Genomic DNA, 21,066 nt, shown 5'->3' on the forward strand with positions numbered 1-21,066 from the left:
CATAAAACAATAAATCACCATTATCCCCCACCCCCAGTCCTTGGTAACCACTATTCTGCTTTCTCTCTCTAAGAATTTGACTATTTCAGTACCTTATATAAGTGGAATTTGCTCTTTTGTTTGTGGCTTATTTCACTTAACATAGTGTCTTTGGGTTCATCTATGTTGTGGCATGTATTAGAATTTCATTTCTTTTTAAGGCTGAATTATATTTCATTGTATGTACATACCACATGTTTATCTGTTCATCTACAGATGGACATTTGGGTTATTTTCAGTTTTTGGCTATTGTGAATAATGCTGCTATGAATATGAGTGTATGATTATCTGCTTTCAGATAATCATGAGTGTATGAGTATATGAGTCTCTACTTTCAGTTCTTTTGGGTATATACCCACAAATGGAATGCTGGATCATATTGTAATTCTATGTTTAATCTTTTAAGGAACCACCATTCTGTTTTCCTAGACTCACTGTATTTTAAAGTCTGTTTCCTTTCCGCCTTGGTTCAGTGAATATGCTTAGTCATTTTAGACAGTGAACCACTGGGAAAGAGCTACTAGTACAGGAAGAATAGTAGCCAAAAAATCTGCAGGCTTGCATGCTTTCTCCCTTATTTCCATAAAAGCCATCACTTTTGTTAATGCATTGATCTGAAAGTTAGTGTTTCTCTGAAAGTGGTCCAGCAACCACTGGCATCAAAAATAACTTGTTTTACATTCAGATTCCTGAATGTCACCCTGATTCAGACTCTCTGGAAGTGAGAGCATGCAAACATGCTTTTTGAACAGAGGTGTTTAATTTTGATGATCTTTATTTTTTATTTGTTTCTTTTATGGTTTGTAGTTTTTTGTTTTATTTAAGAAATCTTTGCCTAACCTGTGGTCTGAAAGATTCTCTCCAGTGTTTTCCTCTAGAAATTATGTAGTTTTAGATTTTAGTTTTAGGCTTATTATCTGTTTCAAGTTCGTGGTTTTTTTGCGTGATACAGTGTAAATGTCAAGGTTCATTATTTTGCATGTTAATATCCACCTAGTCAAAAGACTATTCTTTCCCCATTGTATTATCTTTGGAGTTTTGTGGCATATATGTGTGCCTGTTTCTGGACTCTCTGCTTATCGCACTATCTTGATTTACTTTAGCTTTCTAGTAAGAATCATAATCATGTAGTGTGAGTCTTTCAAATTTGTTCTTCATTTTCAAACTGTATTGGCTGTTTAGGTTCTTTTCATTTTCATGCATATCTTAGGAATAGCTTGACAATTTTTAAAGTAAAGCCTGATGGAATTTTGATTAGGAAAATATTAAATTTATATCTTAATTTGAAGAGAAGTAGCAGCAATATTGAATTGTCTGACTCATGTATATGTCTTGTACACATTTTGTTAAATTAATCCTTAAGTATTTCAAACTTCTGATGATACTCTAATTGGTATTGTTTATTTTAATTTTCAATTATTAGTTTCTAGAATATAAAATACAATTGATTTTTTATCTTGACTTTGTGTTATTCAAGTAATATTTTAGTAGATTCCTTAGGATTTCCTATATAGATAAATCATGTTTACTGTGAATGAAGATAGTTTTACATCTTTTCCAGTCTATATATTTTTAATTTCAGTTTCTTGTCTTATTACACTAGCTAGGACCTCTGGTGAGATCACACATCTCTGAGCTCTTCAGGATCTTAAGGTAAAGGTATTGAGTCTTTGACCTTTAAATATGTTAGCTGTGAGTTTCTTTTTGTTTTTGTAAATAGCCTTCATCAAGTTGAAGACATCTTCTTCTTTGTATACTGAATGGGTTTTGAGTTTTGTCACATTTTTTTCCTACATTTATTGAGATGATATATGGTTTTTCTTTAGGGTGAATTAAGTTTATTTATTTTGGGGTATTCAACCAAACTTGCATTCCTGAGATAAACCTTATTTTTCATGATATATTATCTTCATATATTGGTGGATTTGAGTTGTTAAAACTTTTTTAAGGTTTTTTTTTTTTCATCTATATTGATATGGGATGTTATTTCATATTTTACTCTCTGGTCTTTGGTTTTGGTATCAAAGCAATACCAAATACCAGTTTACTTCTCTATTTTCTTAAAGAGTTCATAAAAAATTTCTATTTCTTTTTTGAATCTCATAGAATTCTCCAGTAAAGCCTTCTATGCCTAAAGGTTTCATTGTAGGTTTTTAACTATGAAATCAACTTCTTTAATAGATCTGGGTGTAGTCAGTTTGTTTATTTTTCTGGAGTGACTTTTGGAAGTTTTTCATATTTCAAGAAATTTTTCCATTTCATGTAAATATTTGAAATTATTGGCAAAAATTTTTTTATAACGTTCCCTTATTATTTTAATACCTGTATGTTTCTAGAAATGTCCTAATATTGAAAAATTCTTCCATTCCTGATATTGGTAATTTGTGTCATTTCTTTGTTTTTGTTATCAATTTCATTGCTATTTGGGAAGAATCATCTTTTGTTTTCTGTAATTTTGTCTGTTTTTGTATTTTCTATTTTATTAATTACTGTTCTTTGTTACTTTCTTTTTTGTGCTTTCTTTGAGTTTAATATGCTCTACATTTTTAGGTTTCTTGAGGAGATTGATCAGTTATTTGACTCCTTTCTTGTTTTCTAAATATAAGTATATAATGTTTATAAACTTCCCTCAAAGCACTGTTGTAGCTGCATCCCCAAAATTTAGATTTTCAGTTAGTAGTAGTATTTTCAGTAGTATTTTCAGTTATATTCACCTCAAAATATTTCTCAGTTTCTCTTGTGATATATAATGGGTTATTTAGAATTGTGTTGTTTAATTATCAGGTATTTGGGGGAATTTCCAGATTTCTTTCTTACATTGCTTTTTAATATGTTTCTTCTGTGCTTAGAGAAGATACTTTGTATGATTTCAGTATTTTTAAATCTATTGAGACTTGTTTTATGGCTCAGAATAGCATTTATCTTTAAATGTTTCATGTGCACTTGAAAAGAATGTCTAATGTTCACCTGTTATGTAGAGTTTTTCAGATGTGTTGGTTAGATCAAAGTGATTGGTAATATTGTTCAATTCATCTACATATCCACTGATTTTCTTTCTACTTATTTCATCAGTTACTTAGAGAAGAGTGTCAAAATCTCCACCTTACGGTTTTTAGTTTATCTGTCATTTCAGTTTTATCACTCATTGCTTCATGTATTTTAAAATCTGTTCTTAGATGCATTTATATTTAGTATTGTTATGTCTGCTTGATGAATTGTCTTCTTTATCATTATGAAATCTCTTTTAATATATTTTTTGTTCTGTTTTAGACAATACATTTTAAACTAAACATTTGTAGTACATGGTGTTTGGAATAATAAATCACATTATGAAGGTATCCCCCATTAATTTAAGAAAATTATCCATTCATTCATTCAGCAAATATTTGTGCACATACAATGTACCAGGCCCTGGAAATACGTGAGTGAACCAAACAGACAAAAGAATCTCTGCCTATAGTAATTATTAGTTACTATTTTAAATGTGGTTTAACTTGGGCAAAGTTTCTCCAGTGACCTCTACCAAATTTCTCACTTTGTAAATCTACAATGGGAGAATGTAAATATATTGATACTTTTCTCCAATTTCCAATTGGTATTTTGCAAGCATCTGCTGCTTTTATTTTTTAAAAAAAATTTATTGAAGTATAGTTGATTTACAATATTAGTAACAGGCGTACAACATAGTAATTCAATATTTTTATAGATTATACATCACTCAAAGTTATTACACAATAATGGTTATATTTTCCTGTGCTGCACAAGATATCCTTGTTGCTTATTTATTTTATATATAATAGTTTGTGTCTCCTAATCCCATAACCGTATCTTGCCCCTTCCCCCTCCCCTCTCCCCACTGGTAACCACTAGTTTGTTCTCTGTATCTGTGAGTCTGTTTCTGTTTTGTTATGTACATTTGTTTGTTTTATTTTTCAGATTCCACATATAAGTGATAACCTAGGGTATTTGTCTTTCCTTGTCTGACTTATTTCACTAAGCATAATACCCTCTAGGTTCATCCACATTACTGCAAATGGCAGAATTTCATTTGTTTTTATGGTTGAGTAATATTCCGTTGTGTGTGTATATATATATATATATATATATATATATATGGCATATCTTCTTTATACATTATCTGTTGATGGACACTTAGGTTGCTTCCATATCTTGGCCATTGTAAATAATGTTGCTGTGAACATTGGGGTCTGTGTATATTTTTCAAATTAGTGTTTTCATTTTTTTTTGATATATAGCTAGCAGTGGAATTGCTGGATTATATAATAGTTCTATTTTTAGCTTTTTTGAGGAACCTCCATACTGTTTTCTATAGTGACTACACCAGTTTACATTCCCACCAACAGTGTACTAAGGTTCCGTCTTCTCCACATCCTTGCTGACATTTGTTATTTCTAGACTTTTTGATGATAACCATTCTGACAGGTGTGAGGTGCTATCTCTTTGTTGTTTTGATTTGCATTTCTCTGATGATTAGTGATGTTGAGAGTCTTTATGTACCTGTTGGCCATCTGTGTATCTTCCTTGGAAAAGTGTATATTTGGGTCTTATGCTCATTTTTTGATTGGTTTTTTTTTTGATATTGTGTTTTATGAGCTGTTTATATATTTTGGATATTAACTCCTTATTAGTTGTATCATTTGCAAATATATTCTTTCGTTAAGTAGATTGTCTTTTTGTCAGTGGTTTCCTTTGCTATGCAAAAGTTGTTAAGTTTAATTCGGTTTCATTCGTTTATTTTTGCTTTTGTTTCTTTTGCCTTAGGAGACAGATCCAAAACAATATTGCTATGATTTATGTCAAAGCATGTTCTGCCTATGTTATCTTCTAGGACTTTTATGGTTTCAGGTCTTACATTTAGGTTTTTAATCCACGTTGAGTTTATTTTTGTGTATGGTGTGAAGAAATTTTCTAATTTCATTCTCTTACATGTAGCTGTCCAGTTTTCCCAGCACCACTTGTTGAAGAGTTTGTCTTTTTTGCATTGCATATTCTTGCCTCCTTTGTCATAGATTAATTGACCATAAGTGCGTGGGTTTATTTCTGGGCCCTCTATTCTTTTGCATTGACCTTTGTGTCTATTTTTATGTCAATACCATGGTGTTTTGATTACTATAGCTTTGTAATATAGACTGAAGTTAGGGAGCATGATACCTCCAGCTTTGTTCTTTCTCAAGATTGCTGTGATAGTTTGGGGTCTTTTGTTGTTCCATATAAATTTTAGGATTATTTGTTCTAGTTCTGTAAAAAATTTCGTGGGTATTTTGATAGGGATTGTATTACATCTCTAAATTGCTTTGGGGATTATGGCCATTTTAGCAATGTTAATTTTTCCAGTTTAAGAACACTGGAAGTCTTTCTATTTCTTTGTATCATCTTCAGTTTCCTTCATCAGTGTTCTGTAGTTTTCAGAGTATAGGTCTTTCATCTTCTTGGTTAAGTTTATCCTTATGAATTTTATTCTTTTTGATGCAATTTTTTTTTTTTTTTTTTTTTTTGCTGCATTGCATGACTTGTGGGATCTAAGTTCCCCGACTAGAGAGTGAACCCAGCCCCTTGCAGTGAAAGCGTGAAGTCCTAACCACTGGACCACCAGGGAATTCCCTGATGTAATTTTGAATGGAATTGTTTTCTTGCTTTCTCTTTCTCATAGTTAATTTTTACTGTATTGAAAGGAAAAATATCTCTGTATATCTTGTATCCTACAACTTTGCTGAATTATTTATTATTTCTAATAGCTTTTTGTTGGAGACTTTAGGGTTTTTTGTACACAGTATTATGTCAACTGCAAAGAGTGACAGTTTTACTTCTTCCCTTCCAATTTACGTTTTATTTCTTTTTCTTGTCAGATTGTTGTGGCTTGGAATTCCAGTACTATGTTAAATACAGGTGGCAAGAGTGGCCATCCTTGTCTTGTTCCCGATCTTAGAGGAAGGTTTTCAGCTTTTTACCTTGGAGTATGATGTTAGGTGTGGGTTTGCCATAAATGACCTTTATTATGTTGAAATATGTTCCCTCTGTACCTGTTTTAAACAGATAATCATTTAAGTTTAAACATATCCTAAAATATCTGCATTTTTTACTCCTCTCTGCTACATTTTGTGTTTTTGATGTGATATTTTACAACTTGATGTTTATCCATTTACTGATTATTATAACTATACTTCAATTTACAGTATTTCTTCTTTTAATCTTCATTCTAGTTTATGTCTTTACTATGTATTTGCCTTTATTAGTGGGATTTTTCCTTTTCTATAGATTCTTACTTCTTGTTATAACCTTTTCTTTTGCACTTAGAGAAGACCCTTTAACATTGGTTTTAGGGTAGGTTTAGTATTGATGAACTCTTTTAGTTTTTGCCTGTATGAGAAGATATTAATTAATTAATTAATTAATTTTAATGTCTCCTTCGATTGTAAATGATAATGTTGCTGGGTAGAGTATCCTAGGTTGCAGGTTTTTCCCTCTCAGCACTTTGAGTTTATCATGCCACTCCCTTCTGGTCTGCAAAGTTTTTGCAGAAAAATCAGCTGATAGCCTAATGGAGTTTCCCTTGTATATGGCTCTTTGGGTGTCTTTTGCTGCCTTTATCTTTATCTGCCTTTCTCTATCTTTAACTTTTGCCATTTTAATTATGATATGTCTTGGTTTGAGTCGCTTTGGGTTCAACTTGTTTGGGACCCTTTGTGCTCCCTATATCTGGATATCTGTTTACTTCTTTAGATTTGGTAAGTTTTCAGCCACAGTTTTATCAAATACAATTTTGACCCCCTTCTCTTTCTCTTCTCCTCTGGCAGTCCTATAATGTGAATGTTGGTATGCTTGATGTTGTCCTAGAGATCCCTTACACTGTTCTTATTTCTTAAATTTGTTTTTGTTTTTGCTTTTCTGATTGAGTGATTTCTCTTATTCTTTCAGACCACTTATACATTCTTCTTTATCACCTAGTCTGCTGTTAATTCCTTCTAGTATGTTTTTCATTTCAGTTATTGTATTCCTCATTCTGACTGGTTCTTTTCTATAATTTCTATTTAGCTTCTTGTTAAATTTCTCACTGTTTTCATCTATTCTCTTTTCTAATTCAGTTAGCATTCTTGATACTAATGATTTGAACTCTTTATCTGATAAACTGTTTATTTCTGTTTCATTAGTTGCTTTTTCATTTTGTTTCCTCTTTCTCTTTCAATTGAAACAACTTCCTCTGTCTTCTCATTTTGCTTACTTTCTCTGTCTCTATGAAAGTAGGTGAAGCAGTTACCTATTTCTGTCTTGTAGGGGTGTCTTTGTTTGGGAGTTTCCCTGTACAGTCCACATGTGCCCAGTGGCTCCAGTAGGATAGCTGGATCTGACGTGAACACAAGTTACATCTTTTCCCTGGGTTGTGCTGGCAGCTATCACCTTGATAGGAGGTGGTAGGTGCTAGGGCCAGAGCCAGGTGTGGGCCAGGGCTTCTTCTCTGCTCATTGGCTGCCACCACCTATTGGGATTGGGTCTCAAGTTGCTGGAGCAGAAGCTGTGAGGGTTGGGTCTAAGCTTGCTCTGTCCCATTTAAGTATGTGCTCTATCCCCTCTCAGCACCAGCACCCTTGCCACAGATGGGAGTAGTGCTGGAGCAAGAGGGGCTGATGCAGGCACTAGGTGTCAGTTTGGGCATAGGCTGTGGTGGTCGGGCCACAGTCAGAGACCCAGACTGCTCCTGATGCTCTGCCTGTATAAGCACTGGTAATGGCTGTCCCCACCCTGTTCTGTTGTCTGCCCTAGTCTGAATAGCCTTTGTCCCTCACAGCTGAACTCTCCCCTTAGCTACATCAGCCCTCACCCCATAGTGGAGCTCTGTTGTAAAGCAAGCGGGGTTGGAACCGTTGCTTGGTTCAGGCTGGGGTGCGCACCAGGGCAGTCACAGCAAACTGGCAAGCAACCTGCACAGTTTCAGTCTGCCCTCTCTGCCCTGTTGCAGGAATAAGCAAGCGTGTGCAAGGTCCTCACAAGCAGAGCACAGGCTTTCCACAGGTCTCCTGCTAGTCCCACCAGCCCTCCAACTGAAAAGAGGACTACTGTTTCTGGTGTCAGACCCTAGGGCTGGGCGCCTAATATGTGGCTCAAATCACTTACTTCTCAGGTAGGATCTCTACCCATGTAATCTGTCTTCCCTTCTGAGTCCCCTCCCATGAGCACAAGCCTCGACCTGATTGCTTCTCTTTCCTCCCTACCCAGTTCTGTGTGGATCTTTCTTACAGGCTTGCTTGTAAAGTGTCTTTCTGCCAGTCTCCAGTTAGTTTTCAGTGAGAATTGTTTCACTGTAAATGTATTTTTGATGTGTTCATGGGGGAAGGTGAGTTCCTCATCCTTCTACTCCAACATCTTGATCTCTTCTCCTAGATTTCTTACTTGCAGACAGTGCTGGAGGTGGTTTATCTTAGCATGCAGAGCCCAGGGTACAGAATCATAGCTTCTTTCTGCTTCTTCTGGCTTCACAAATTAGAAAACTGACTCTCAGCCTTGGCTGCCTGAAATCTCTTTCTTTATCACCTGTAATATTTTTTGACCTGAAGTCTAATTTTTCTGATACTAATATAGCCACTTCAGCTTTATTTTTATTATTGATTGTATGGTTTGTCTTTTTCAGCTGTTTAGCTTTATTTTTTTTGTCTTCATAGCCAAAATGAATTTTTCGTGGCATGTAGTTAGGTCTTGATTTTTATTTAATGTGACAGTCTCTGCTTTTTAATTTAGTTCTTTAGATCCACTATATTTAATGTACTTAACAATATGGTCGAGTTTAAATATATTATTTTGCTGTTTGTTTTCCACTTTCCATTTCTTTTTCCCTATTTTCTCTAAGTTATTTTAGATTTGAGAGTTTTTTAAAAATTTAATTTAATTTTATGCTTACTAGGTGTATATTTTTGCCAATTAAATTCATTGCTTTACGATCTACAATATGTATCTTTTACTTATTAGTCTAATCTTAAATAATGTCATTCCATTTCATGTACAGTGTAAGAACTTTACAACAGTATAATTCCATTTCCTCTCATCATTTGCGGTATTGATATCATTTAGTTTACTTTTACATATTCTATAAAGCCAACAATTCATTGTTATTATTTTTGCTCTGTGTAGTCAGGTATCTTTAAAATTTTTAAAAATTTAAAAATTTTATAGGGGTATAGTTGCTTTACAATGTTGTGTTAGTTTCTACTGTACAGCAAAGTGAATCAGCTATATGTATACGTATATCCCCTCTTTTTTGGATTTCCTTCCCATTTAGGTCAACACAGAGCACTGAGTAGAGTTGCCTGTGCTATACAGTAGGTTCTCATTAGTTATCTATTTTATACATAGTATCAATAGTGTATATATGTCAATCCCAATCTGCCAATTTATCCCCCCCTTACTCTTTGGTATCCATACGTTTGTTCTCTACGTCTGTTTCTATTTCTGCTTTGTAAATAAGATCGTTTATACCAGTTTTTTCAGATTCCACATATGTGCGTTAATATACATTATTTGTTTTTCTCTTTCTGAAGTACTTCACTCTGTATGACAGTCTCTAGGTTCATCTGCGTCTCAACAAATGACCCAATTTTGTTTCTTTTTATGGCCGAGTAATACTCCATTGTATATATGTACCACGTCTTCTTTATTCATTCCTCTGTTAATGGACATTTAGGTTGTTTCCATGTCCTGGCTATTGTAAATAGTGCTACAGTGAACATTGGGGTGCATGTATCATGGTTTCCTCTGGGTATATGCCCAGTGATGGGATTGCTGGGTCATATGGTAGTTCTTTTTTTAGTTTTTTAAGGAACCTCCATACTGTTCTACATAGTGGCTGTATCAATTTACATTCCCATCAGCAATGCAAGAGGGTTCCCTTTTCTCCATACCGTCACCAGCATTTAATGTTTGTAGACTTTGATGATGGCCATTCTGACCGGTGTGAGGTGATACCTCATTGCAGTTTTGATTTGCAATTCTCTAATAATTAGTGATGTTGAGCATCTTTTCATGTGCCTCTTAGCCATCTGTATGTCATCCTTGGAGAAATGTCTATTTAGGTCTTCGGCCCATTTTTGGATTGGGTTGTTTGTTTTTTTGATATTGAGCTGCATGAGCTGTTTGTATATTTTGGAGACTAATCCTTTGTCAGTTGCTTCATTTACAAATATTTTCTCCCATTCTGAGGGTTGTCTTTTTGTCTTGCTTATGGTTTCCTTTGCTGTGCAAAAGCTTTTAAGTTGCATTAGGTCCCATTTGTTTATTTCTGTTTTTATTCTATTTAGGAGGTGGGTCAAAAAAGATCTTGCTGCGATTAATGTCAAAGAGTGTTCAAACTGTGTTGTCCTCTAAGAGTTTTATAGTGCCTGGCCTTACATTTAGGTCTTTAATCCATTTTGAGTTTATTTTTGTGTATGGTGTTAGGGAGTGTTCTAATTTCATTCTTGTAGCTGTCCACTTTTCCCAGCACCACTTACTGAAGAGGCTGTCTTTGCTCCATTGTATATTTTGGCCTCTGTTGTTATAGATTGAGTGACTGTAGGTGTGTGGTTTTATCTCTGGGCTTTCTATCCTGTTCCATTGATCTATATTTCTGTTTTTGTGCTAGTACCATACTGTCTTGATTACTGTAGCCCTATAGTATAGTCTGAAGTCAGGGAGCCTGATTTCTCCAGCTCCTTTTTTTTTTTTTTTTTTTTTTCCTCAAGATTGCTTTTGCTATTCGAGGTCTTTTGTGTTTCCCTACAAATTGTAAAATTTTTTGTTCTAGTTCTGTGAAAAATGCCATTGGTAATTTGATAGAGATTGCATTGAACCTGTAGATTGCTTTGGGTAGTACAGTGATATTCACAATATTGATTCTTCCAATCCAGGAGCATGGTATGTCTCTCCATCTGTTTCTGTCACCTTTGATTTCTTTCATCAGTGTTTTATAGTTTTCTGAGTACAGTTCTTTTGCCTCCTTAGGAAGGTTTATTTTTTGTTCTTTTTGTTGCAGTGGTAAATGGGATTGTTTCCTTCATTTCTCTTTCTGATCTTTTGTTAGTGTATAGGAAAGCAAGAGATTTCTGTGCATTAATTTTGTATCCTGCAACCTTACCAAATTCATTGATTAGTTCTAGTAGTGTTCTGGTGGCATCTTTAGGATTTTCTATGTATAGTACCATATCATCAGCAAACAGTGACAGTTTTACTTATTTTTTTACAATTTGGATTCCTTTTATTTCTTTTTCTTCTCTCATTGCTGTGGCCAGGACTTCCAAAACTATGTTGAGTAATAGTGGCAAGAGCGGACATCCTTGTCTTGCTCCTGATCTTAGAGGAAATGCTTTCAGTTTTTCACCATTGAGAATGAAGTTTGCTGTGGGTTTGTTGTATATGGCTTTTATTATGTTGAGGTAGGTTCCCTCTATGCCTACTTTCTGGAGAGTTTTTATCATAAATGGGTGTTGAATTTTGTCAAAAGCTTTTTCTGCATCTATTGAGGTGATCATGTTTTTTATTCTTCAGTTTGTTAATATGGTGTATCACATTGATTGATTTAACTATATTGAAGAATCCTTGGATTCCTTGGGATAAATCTCACTTGATCTTGGTGTCCTTTTAATGTGTTGTTGGATTTGGTTTGCTAGTATTTTGCTGAGGATTTTTGTATCTATGTTCATCAGTGGTATTGGCCTGTAATTTTCTTTTTTTGTGATATCTTTGTCTGGTTTTGGTATCAGGGTGATGGGGGCCTCATAGAATAAGTTTGGGAGTGTTCCTCCCTCTGCAATTTTTTGAGAGTTTGAGAAGGATAGGTGTTAGCTCTTCTCTAAGTATTTGATAGAATTCACCTGTGAAGGTATCTGGTCCTGAACTTTTGCTTTTTGGAAGATTTTAAATCATAGTTTCAATTTCATTACTTGTGATTTGTTTGTTCATGTTTTCTATTTCTTCCTGGTTCAGTCTTGGAATGTTTTACCTTTCTAAGAATTTGTCCATTTCTTTCAGGTTGTCCATTTTACTGGCACGTAGTTGCATGTACTAGTCTCTTATGATTCTTTGTATTTCTGCATTGTGAGTTGTAACTTCTCCATTTCATTTCTAATTTTATTGATTTGAGTCCTCTCCCTTTTTTTCTTGATGAGTCTGACTAAAGGTTTATCAATTTGGTTTATCTTCTCAAAGAGCCAGCTTTTAGTATTATTGATCTTTGCTATTGTTCTTTTCATTTCTATTTCATTTCTTTCTGCTCTGATCTTTATGATTTCTTTCCTTTACTAATTTTGGGTTTTGTTTGTTCTTCTTTCTCTAGTTGCAAGGTTAGATTGTTTATTTGAGATTTTTCTTGTTTCTTGAGGTAGGATTGTACTGTTATAAAATTACCTCTTAGAACGGCTTTTGCTGCATCCCATAGGCTTTGGGTCGTCGTGTTTTCATTGTCATTTGTTTCTCAGTATATTTTGGTTTCCTCTTTGATTCTTTCAGTGGTCCCTTGGTTATTTGGTAGCATGTGTCTAGTCTCCATGTGCTTGTGTTTTTTTTACAGTTTTTTCTCCCCTGTAATTGATTTCTAATCTCATATCATTGTGGTTGGAAAAGATGCTTAATATGATTTCAATTTTCTTAAACCTACAGAGGCTTGATTTGTGACCCAAGTTGTGATCTATCCTGGAGAATGTTCCGTGTGCACTTGAGAAGAAAGTGTATTCTGCTGCTTTCAGATGGAATGTCCTATAAATGTCAATTAAATCTATCTGGTCTAATGTATCATTTAAGGCTTGTGTTTTCTTATTAATTTTCTGTCAGGATGATCTATCCGTTGGTGTAAGTGGAGTGTTAAAGTGCCCCAGTATTATTGTGTTACTGTCGATTTCTGCTTTTATGGGTGTTAGCATTTGTTTTATGTATTGAGGTGCTCCTGTGTTGGGTGCATAAATATTTACAGTTGCTATATCTTCTTCTCGGATTGATCCCTTGATCATTATGTAGTGACCTTCCTTGTCTCTTATGACAGACTTTATTTTAAAATCTATTTTGTCTGATATGAGTATTGCTACTCCAGCTTTCTTTTGATTTCCATTTGTATGGAATATATTTTTCCATACCCTCACTTTCTATCTGTATGTGTCCTTATATCTGAAGTGGGTCTCTTGAAGACAACATATATATGGGTCTTGTTTTTGTATCCATTCAGCCAGTCTGTGCCTTTTGGTTGGAGTATTTAATCCATTTACCTTTAAGGTAATTATCGACATGTATGTTCCTGTTACCATTTTCTTAATTGTTTTGGGTTCGTTTTTGTAGGTCTTTTTCTTCTCTTGTGTTTCCTGCCTAGAGAAGTTCTTTTAGCGTTTGTTGCAAAGCTGGTTTGGTGGTGCTGAATTTTCTTAGCTTTTGCTTGTCTGTAAAGCCTTTGACTTCTCCATTGATTCTGAATGAGATCCTTGCTGGGTAGAGTAATCTTGGTTGTAGGATTTTCTCTTTAATCACTTTAAATATATCTTGCCACTCCATTCTGGCCTGCAGAATTTCTGCTGAAAGATCAGCTGATAACCTTATGGGCATTTCCTTGTATGTCATTTGTTGCTTTTCTCTTGCTGCATGTTTTAATACTTTTCCCTTGTATTTAAGTTTTGTTTGTGTTTCATATGTGTCTTGGCGTGTTTCTCCTTGGGTTTATCCTGAATGGGACTCTCTGCGCTTCCTGAACTTGATTGACTATTTCATTTCCCATGTTAGGGAAATTTTTGACTATAATCTCTTCAAATGTTTTCTCAGACCCTTTATATTTCTCTTCTTATTCTGGGACCCCTATAACTTGAATGTCAGTGCATTTAACGTTGTCCCAGAGGTCTCTGAGATTGTCCTCAATTCTTTTCATTCTTTTTTCTTTTTTTTGCTCCTTGGCAGTTATTTCCACCATTCTGTCTTCCAGCTCACTTATCTGTTCTTCTGCCTTAGTTATTCTGCTATTGATTCCTCCTAGTGTATTTTTAATTTCAGTTATTGTGGTGTTCATCACTTTTTTTTTTTAGTTCTTCAAGGTCCTTGTTAAACATTTCTTGTATTTTCTGCATTCTACTTCTGAGATTTTGGGTCATCTTTACTATCATTACTCTGAATCCTTTTTCAAGTAGATTACCTATTTCTTATTCATTTATTTCATCTTGTGGGTTTTTACCTTGCGCGCTCGTCGGAACATATTTCTTTGTCTTCTAATTTTGTCTTACTTATTGTGTTTGAGGTTTCCTTTCCACAGGCTGCAGGCTCATAGTTCCTCTTGCTTTTGGTGTCTGCCCCTAGTGGGTGAGGTTAGTCCAGTGGCTTGTGTAGGCTTCCTGATGGGTGGAACTGGTGCCTGCGTTCTGGTGGGTGGAGCTGTATCTTTTCCCTCTGATGGGCAGGGCCGTGTCAGGTGTTATGTTTTGGGGTGTCTGTGGGCTTTATGACTTTAGGTAGTCTGTCTGCTGATGGGTGGGTTTGTGGTCCTGTCTTGCTTGTCGTTTGGCGTGTGGCATTCAGCACTGGAGCCTGCAGACAGTTGGGTGGAGCTGGGTCTTGGAGTTGAGACAGAGACCTCCAGGAGAGGTCTTGCTGGTTAGTATTCCCTAGGGTCAGTAATTCTCTGGCATTCCAGCATCCTGGACTTGGCACTCCCACCCCAGAGGCTCAGGCCTGATTCCTGGCCTGGGACCCAAGGCCCTGCAAGCCACAGGGCTTCACTGTCCTTGAATTTCTTGATTTACACTATTTCATGCATTTACTGCCTTAACTCTGCCTCTTCTATCCACATTCCTTTGACACCTGGTAAGGCTGTCTTTCCTTTCTCTTTTTTTTTTTTTTTTTCCCTTTCTTTTTTAATTCTGAAAGGAATTTTCCCTATGAAGAGGCATTCACACTAATGTCTTACCTTGTGTCTGCGTTTAAGTAGTATTTCATAGGCTCCTTCACCTCCACCCCCAATGATCTCAGATTTATTCATCACGTTACCAATGTTAGGAATCTTCATGAAGAGAAACTCCTCTTTTGATGCAAGCCACAGAGCATGGCATCAAAAAAGAACTTCTAAGAAAATTGTGCAGTAAGTAGAACAAAAAATGTCCGAAGTAAGAAATTCTCATGGGTTGGCAGGAACTTTCACATATTTGTCCTAATGTGAAGTATTAAATGATTCCCCCACCTAGTTCCCTACCTGCAGCCAGGGACCCCATAGCTTCTGAGGGTGCCGTTGCTGCTTTCCATCTTTAAATTTTTGTATTTATCCTCATATTTATCATTTCTGGCACTCCTAATTCCTTTTGTGCAGATCTAAATTCCAATCTAGTTTCATTTTTCTTGTCTCTGAAGAATTTTCTTTAACATTTCTTTTAGTGTTGGACTGCTGGCAAATAATTCTCTCAGCTTTTGTTTGTCTTGGAAAATGTCTTGTTTTCCCCTTCAGTTTTTCATGATATTTTCTCTGGGCAAAGAATTGTATGCTGCCATATATTTTTTTCCTTTCAGTACTTTAAAAATATTTACCTATTGTCTTTTGGCTTACCTGGTTTCTGACAAGAAGTCTGCTTTTATTCTTATTTTAGTTCTTTTGTAGGTAATGTGTCCCTTTTTTTGGCTTGTTTAAAAATTTTTCTCTTTTCTTAGTTTTTCACAAAAGAATATGATGTGCATTGCTGTGATTTCTTTATGTTTGTTCTGCTTAGCTGTTTAGATCTCTGGATCTCTGGGTTTATAGTTTTCATGAAATGTAGAAAATTTTCAGCTGTATTTCTTCATATATTTTGTTCCACACCCTTTCCTTTCTTTTCTGAACCTCCAATTACACATGTTTTAGACTACTTGATATTATTCCAGTTTTTCTCAGTATTCTTTCTTTTTGTACTTCATTTTGAATAATTACTGATGGAATTTTTTTTTTTTTTTATTAATTTATTTATTATTTTTGGCTGTGCTGGGTCTTCGTTTCTGTGCGAGGACTTTCTCTAGCTGCGGCAAGCGAGGTCCACTCTTCATCGTGGTGCGCGGGCCTCTCACTATCGCGGCCTCTCTTGTTGCGGAGCACAGGCTCCAGACGCGCAGGCTCAGTAGTTGTGGCTCACGGGCCTAGTTGCTCCGCGGCATGTGGGATCTTCCCAGACCAGGGCTCGAACCCGTGTCCCCTGCATTGGCAGGCAGATTCTCAACCACTGCGCCACCAGGGAAGCCCCTGATGTAATTTTTAAACTTCATGATCTTGTCTTCTGTAGTGTTTAATCTGCTGTTAATCTCATCCTCTGTATTTTTTGTTTTAGAAGTTCTCCTCTGGAAGTTCCATTTGAGTTTTTTTACATCTTCCATGTTTCTTATCACCATGATCATTTTTTTCTTCTAGTTTCTTAAACATATGAAACATGTTTATAACAGCTGTTCTCATGTCTTTGCTTATTGCATCATCTTGTTAATTTCTGTTTTTATTGAGTGATTTTTTTCTTGGTTATAGGTCCTATTTTCCTAATTTTTTTGTATGCCTGTTAGTTTTTGATTGGATTAAGACATTTTGAATTTTATCTTGTTGATTGCTGAATTTTGTTGTATTATTTCAAATAGCGCTGTATTTTGTTCTGGCTCTAAGTTATATTACGTGGATTCAGTTGGATTATTTTGAGGTACATTTTAAGATTTGTTAGTGTGGGTCCAAGAAAGCCTTTTGTTGTGTCTAATTTAGCCTCATTGCTAAGGAGATGCCCTCCAGAGGATTCACCTGAATGCTCTATGTATTAAGAGCTTTATCCACTCTGACTGATAGGAATACAAACTATTGCCAGCTTGTATGAGCTCCAGATGTTGTTCTGCTTACTTTTGTTTTTCTTTTTCTTTCATTGTGTAGTTTTCTCTCATGTGTATAGAGGTTAGTACTCCGCCCAAGACTTGAGCAGAACTTTCTATCTCTAGAGTTCTTATTTGGTGTAGTTCTCTCTTCTCAAGTTCTTGGCCCTGGAAATTCTAGCTACCTTATAAACTTCTAACTCTGTCTCCTCAACTCAGTGAGAGGCTTGGATTTCCCCACCATATACTCCGGCTTGTAAACTGACTCCAGTTTGTAAACTGGTCATTTATAATGCTTACCTTGTTTGTTTCCTTTCCCTCAGGAATTATAATTCTCTGCTGTCTGTTATCCAGTATCTAAAAGCAATTGTTTCATATATTTTGTTCAGTTTTGTAGTTCTTTTAGTTGGGACGTTAAATGTGGTCTGTGTGTCTCCATTTTGATTGAAAGTAGAATGCTATCTGTATACTTTACGGATATAGTTTAAACTTTTCTCCAAACTTTATCATACTTTTACTTTGAAGTAACCATAGTACAGAAATAATAGATACTCCAGTGGTGTGTGGTAGTAAAGATGTTTCTGAGTAAACTTCTGGTGATATTTAGAAAATGTTTTTTTTTGTTTTCATTTATTCTTTTATCTTTTATTCTATGTTACATTTTATAAATATAACAAGGTATAAAGTATACTTTGTTATTTACTGTGAAAAGTAAAGTTTTGCCTTTTAACCTGTCATTAGATCTTTGGGTAGAATTTACACACCAGGAATGTGCACCATATTTTTTAGTCGTTTCCTATATCTTAGACATATCACTTCCTACTCTTAGTAAACCTTAAGAAACCAGACATTTCTCATTTCTGCATCTATAATAGATCATTTTACTCAACAGCTATTGAGAAAACACCCAGTTATTTTACTATAATGTGAAGGATTTTGGTGTACAAATTTTATGCTGTTTGTTTAATTAGAGATCCTCAGTATAGTTATAGGACTTCCCTGTTCATTTTCTGAAATGAGTCAGATCTAATCTTTCTTCAGATATGTCTTCTTTCTGACTAGGTAACAATCCCAGGGCTTTCCATCCTTGGTATTATTACCTTTTTCATTGTCTTCAAACTATGCTAAGATAGCTACAGTTGTACTTGGATGGCTTCAATGCTTTGGTCTTTTTAGGATTCATGCATGTGGTAACAAATACCACCAGTAACATCATTTCTAAAGCATGAGGGCTATAGATATACACAATTTAAAATTGTTTCTTTTGGAAACTCATCTATTTTTCCATTCTTTCTTTATTTCTTCTGGAAATTATATGTGTTTTTCAAGGTTATGCAAGCTTTGACAAACTGAGTTTTGCCAGCCTATCCAAGGGAAAAGTCAGCACCTTACATAGAGCCAAAGTAGAGGGGGAAAAAATCCCCAATTTTTATGGCACTGTATCAGGAAATTGAAAGCCCTGTGAAGAATATGTGTGCAGATATATGTAAACTTGTAGCTCTTGCGTTGCTGCCTGGTTTTTATTGTGTTCTCTTTATGTCCTTTACAAACTATATAATATAAGCCATGGCAACTCCCCCTTTTTTTCCTACTTATTTAAAGGTGTGGGTGAATTTTTAGTGATGTTGAGGGTCAAGATTAACTTTCTGTTTTCTGTTAATATATCTAGTACCTATCTGATATTTCTATACATAAGTGGAATTTTTATGTAGTCTTTGCACTTTACCCTAGGCAGTGCTTTGTGCTAGACTGTATTTGGCTCTGGTTTCATTTGGCTTCCTTTTTCTGGACCTCATACCTATTTAATGTACCCAGCTTAGCTTCTAGGGTTCCAGTGCAACTATATGCAACCCATATAGTTTGCCTGTCTCCTGAGCAATATCCCTTCCTCTATATTTATTCCTTTCTCTTTTGAAATGTACCTCTCTGGTATACTATTTCACTAGGGTATTATTACATAATTGGATAAATTGAGTATTCCTCACATATTAATGATATTGCTACTGATAGTACAGAGTGGTGCTTCCAGGAGGTTTTAATTTATGTGTCATTAATATTATAATGTTAAGTACTTTGAGATTTGTTTTACTTTATTTTATTTTATTTTGAGGAGTTTTTAAGCTTCATATAAATTCTTACTGTGAGGAAACAAAAAATGTCTTCTTAAAACAAGGAAGTGGTCTCTTAAAACTGTTAGGCTCTCCTTGGAGAAAGTTATTTCTCTTGAAACTCAGGCCAGTGCAGGTATGTTTGCACTGTTTTCTTGGTAGGTCCAAATCAGGTGTTTTCATGGATGTTCTGCTTGTCCCAGAAAGAGAGGCTAAAGCTGAGTCTTTCACTTGGGGAGTGCTTAAATGCTCTTCTACAAATCAGTGACCAGAATCGTTTCATTTTGTGCCCATGTGGTTTCTGTGGGTGGTTTGTTGTTTTAAAAACTGTTTCAAAGAAGTGCATTTTTTTTTTTTCCTGGCAATCATGTGTATCCTGTGTAAGTATTTTTCACTATTAATAATTTTGAGAAGAACCAACTCCGGGTCATAATGAAGTTGGCTTAAGTCATGGGGTTTTATCAAGTCATCCCATATGATTTTTGTCTGGTTTGCCAAGATTCATTAATTTGAGGTTCCCAAAGGACAGGGTAATGGTTTCCTCTCCTGTTTCTCACTGTCATCAACCTGTTTTTGGAAATTATTTCTATCAAGTTTATCTAAATAATAGTCTTTGAAAGAAATTCATGAGACATTTAATTACTTTTAGGTCTATATGTTGGTTTTACTTTTGGGGACTATTTCCCCCCTATTTCTTATTCTATATAGAATTCCTATTTCTGATTATGACTTGAATTCCAGCTTTCTCATTGTGCTTTGATTTTCATCTTCTTCATTTAGGCTTAGTGGTTAGATACCTTGTCTTTAATTGAATTTCAAAGTGGTTACGTTTTTGTCGTTTTCCATTCCCTGTCCAACAGTGACAGTTTGCTTCTGTAGGTGTACTGAAACTTTTCAATAGTGAATTTGGGTTTAAAGAGAAGTTAAACGGAATTTTTGAGTTATTTCAGAAATTGTAACATCATGCTATTTGCATTGCTGGCAATGGTGAAGATTTTCGTAAAGTGAAGTTTTATAGGAAAAGCTTCATGTCATTGGCTTGTATGTAGCCTTGGAAGGCATCTTGAGTATTTGGCTAGCCCAGATTTACAACTTTAAATAGTCTGCATAAATATTCTAGTTAACAAGTGAATATTATTTATAACTAGGAATTAACTAGAAAGAAGATTCGGAGATGACCTGAACTTTCTACTTTAACAGAAGGGAAAACTGAAACCGACATAGATCAGGTGACCATCTGTGATAGTACTGTAATTTAGTGGAAGAGTTAGGGCTGCAGCCCAGGGCTCTTAGTGCTCTTTCTACTACCTTAGGATCTCTTAACATCTTATCTCCAACAAAATAACAATTTTGAAGAGTGAAATGGTATCAAGTCCCTGGTTTTAAAATACCCAAACACATTTTATTTTTCTGATACAAATTTGAGTGATAAGAGAAACTTTACAAATTCATACCACATTTTTCCTTTTGACCTATAAAACAGTACTGACTGTCTCTGAGGTTGTCACTTGGTTTTTTGAAGAAGGAAATTATTTGGCCATTATTTTATTGAAGCATATTTTCATCGTATTAAAGGAATTTTAAAAACTTCCCCAAAGGTAGGAAATTATGCAAATAAGAGCCTCCTGTATTGGCTAAGTGTTGATTGCGTGTTTAGCATTATTCCTCTCCTATCTACCTTTCTAACAGAACCTGTGTTCAGGTATCTAACCCTGCTTCACTTGACTCAGAGAAAGGAGTTTTCCTTCACTCGACTCAGAGAAAAGAGTCTTCATTCCGAGTTCCAGAATTAATTCTAGTAAGTCTAAGTGAAACATGGTACTTCCCTTTCTTTGCTAGTGATAGGTTCAAAGATGAGCAGATCACAGTCTCAAACTATTTTGCTTTTACCTCCAGCCTGTGGATGAAGTTACACATAGGAGGTCAGGTCCAAGGGAATTACAGAGAATTTCTGAAGCTCTAACTTGAAGTGTTTAGAGCCTGCTCTACCCATACTTCTTGTCATATGAGATAATGGTTATGCATTTCCTTATTTAAGCCAGTTTGCTTTTGGAATTTTCTGTTACTTCCAGGTTAAAGTATGCTATCTGATGCATCTCCTAATACTTTTCAC

General features: G+C 35.2%; 1 protein-coding gene across 8 annotated transcripts in view; it reads left to right on the plus strand.

Moving 5' to 3' along the window:
- CCDC91 (coiled-coil domain containing 91) overlaps positions 1-21,066 on the plus strand; it is a 371,740-nt gene that overhangs the window by 22,644 nt on the left and 328,030 nt on the right. Inside the window, exon 1 of one of the 8 annotated variants that reach the window (XM_036866033.1) lies at positions 1,670-1,692. The exons of 6 other annotated variants lie outside the window; for them this stretch is intronic. The gene's annotated coding sequence lies outside the window, so the exon portion shown is untranslated. Of the gene's footprint in view, positions 1-1,669; positions 1,693-21,066 lie in introns of those variants that run through there. One more of the 8 variants, XM_036866031.1, reaches the window with a different exon arrangement.

Source organism: Balaenoptera musculus, chromosome 10, assembly GCF_009873245.2.
Source record: "Balaenoptera musculus isolate JJ_BM4_2016_0621 chromosome 10, mBalMus1.pri.v3, whole genome shotgun sequence".
NCBI lineage: Eukaryota > Metazoa > Chordata > Mammalia > Artiodactyla > Balaenopteridae > Balaenoptera > Balaenoptera musculus.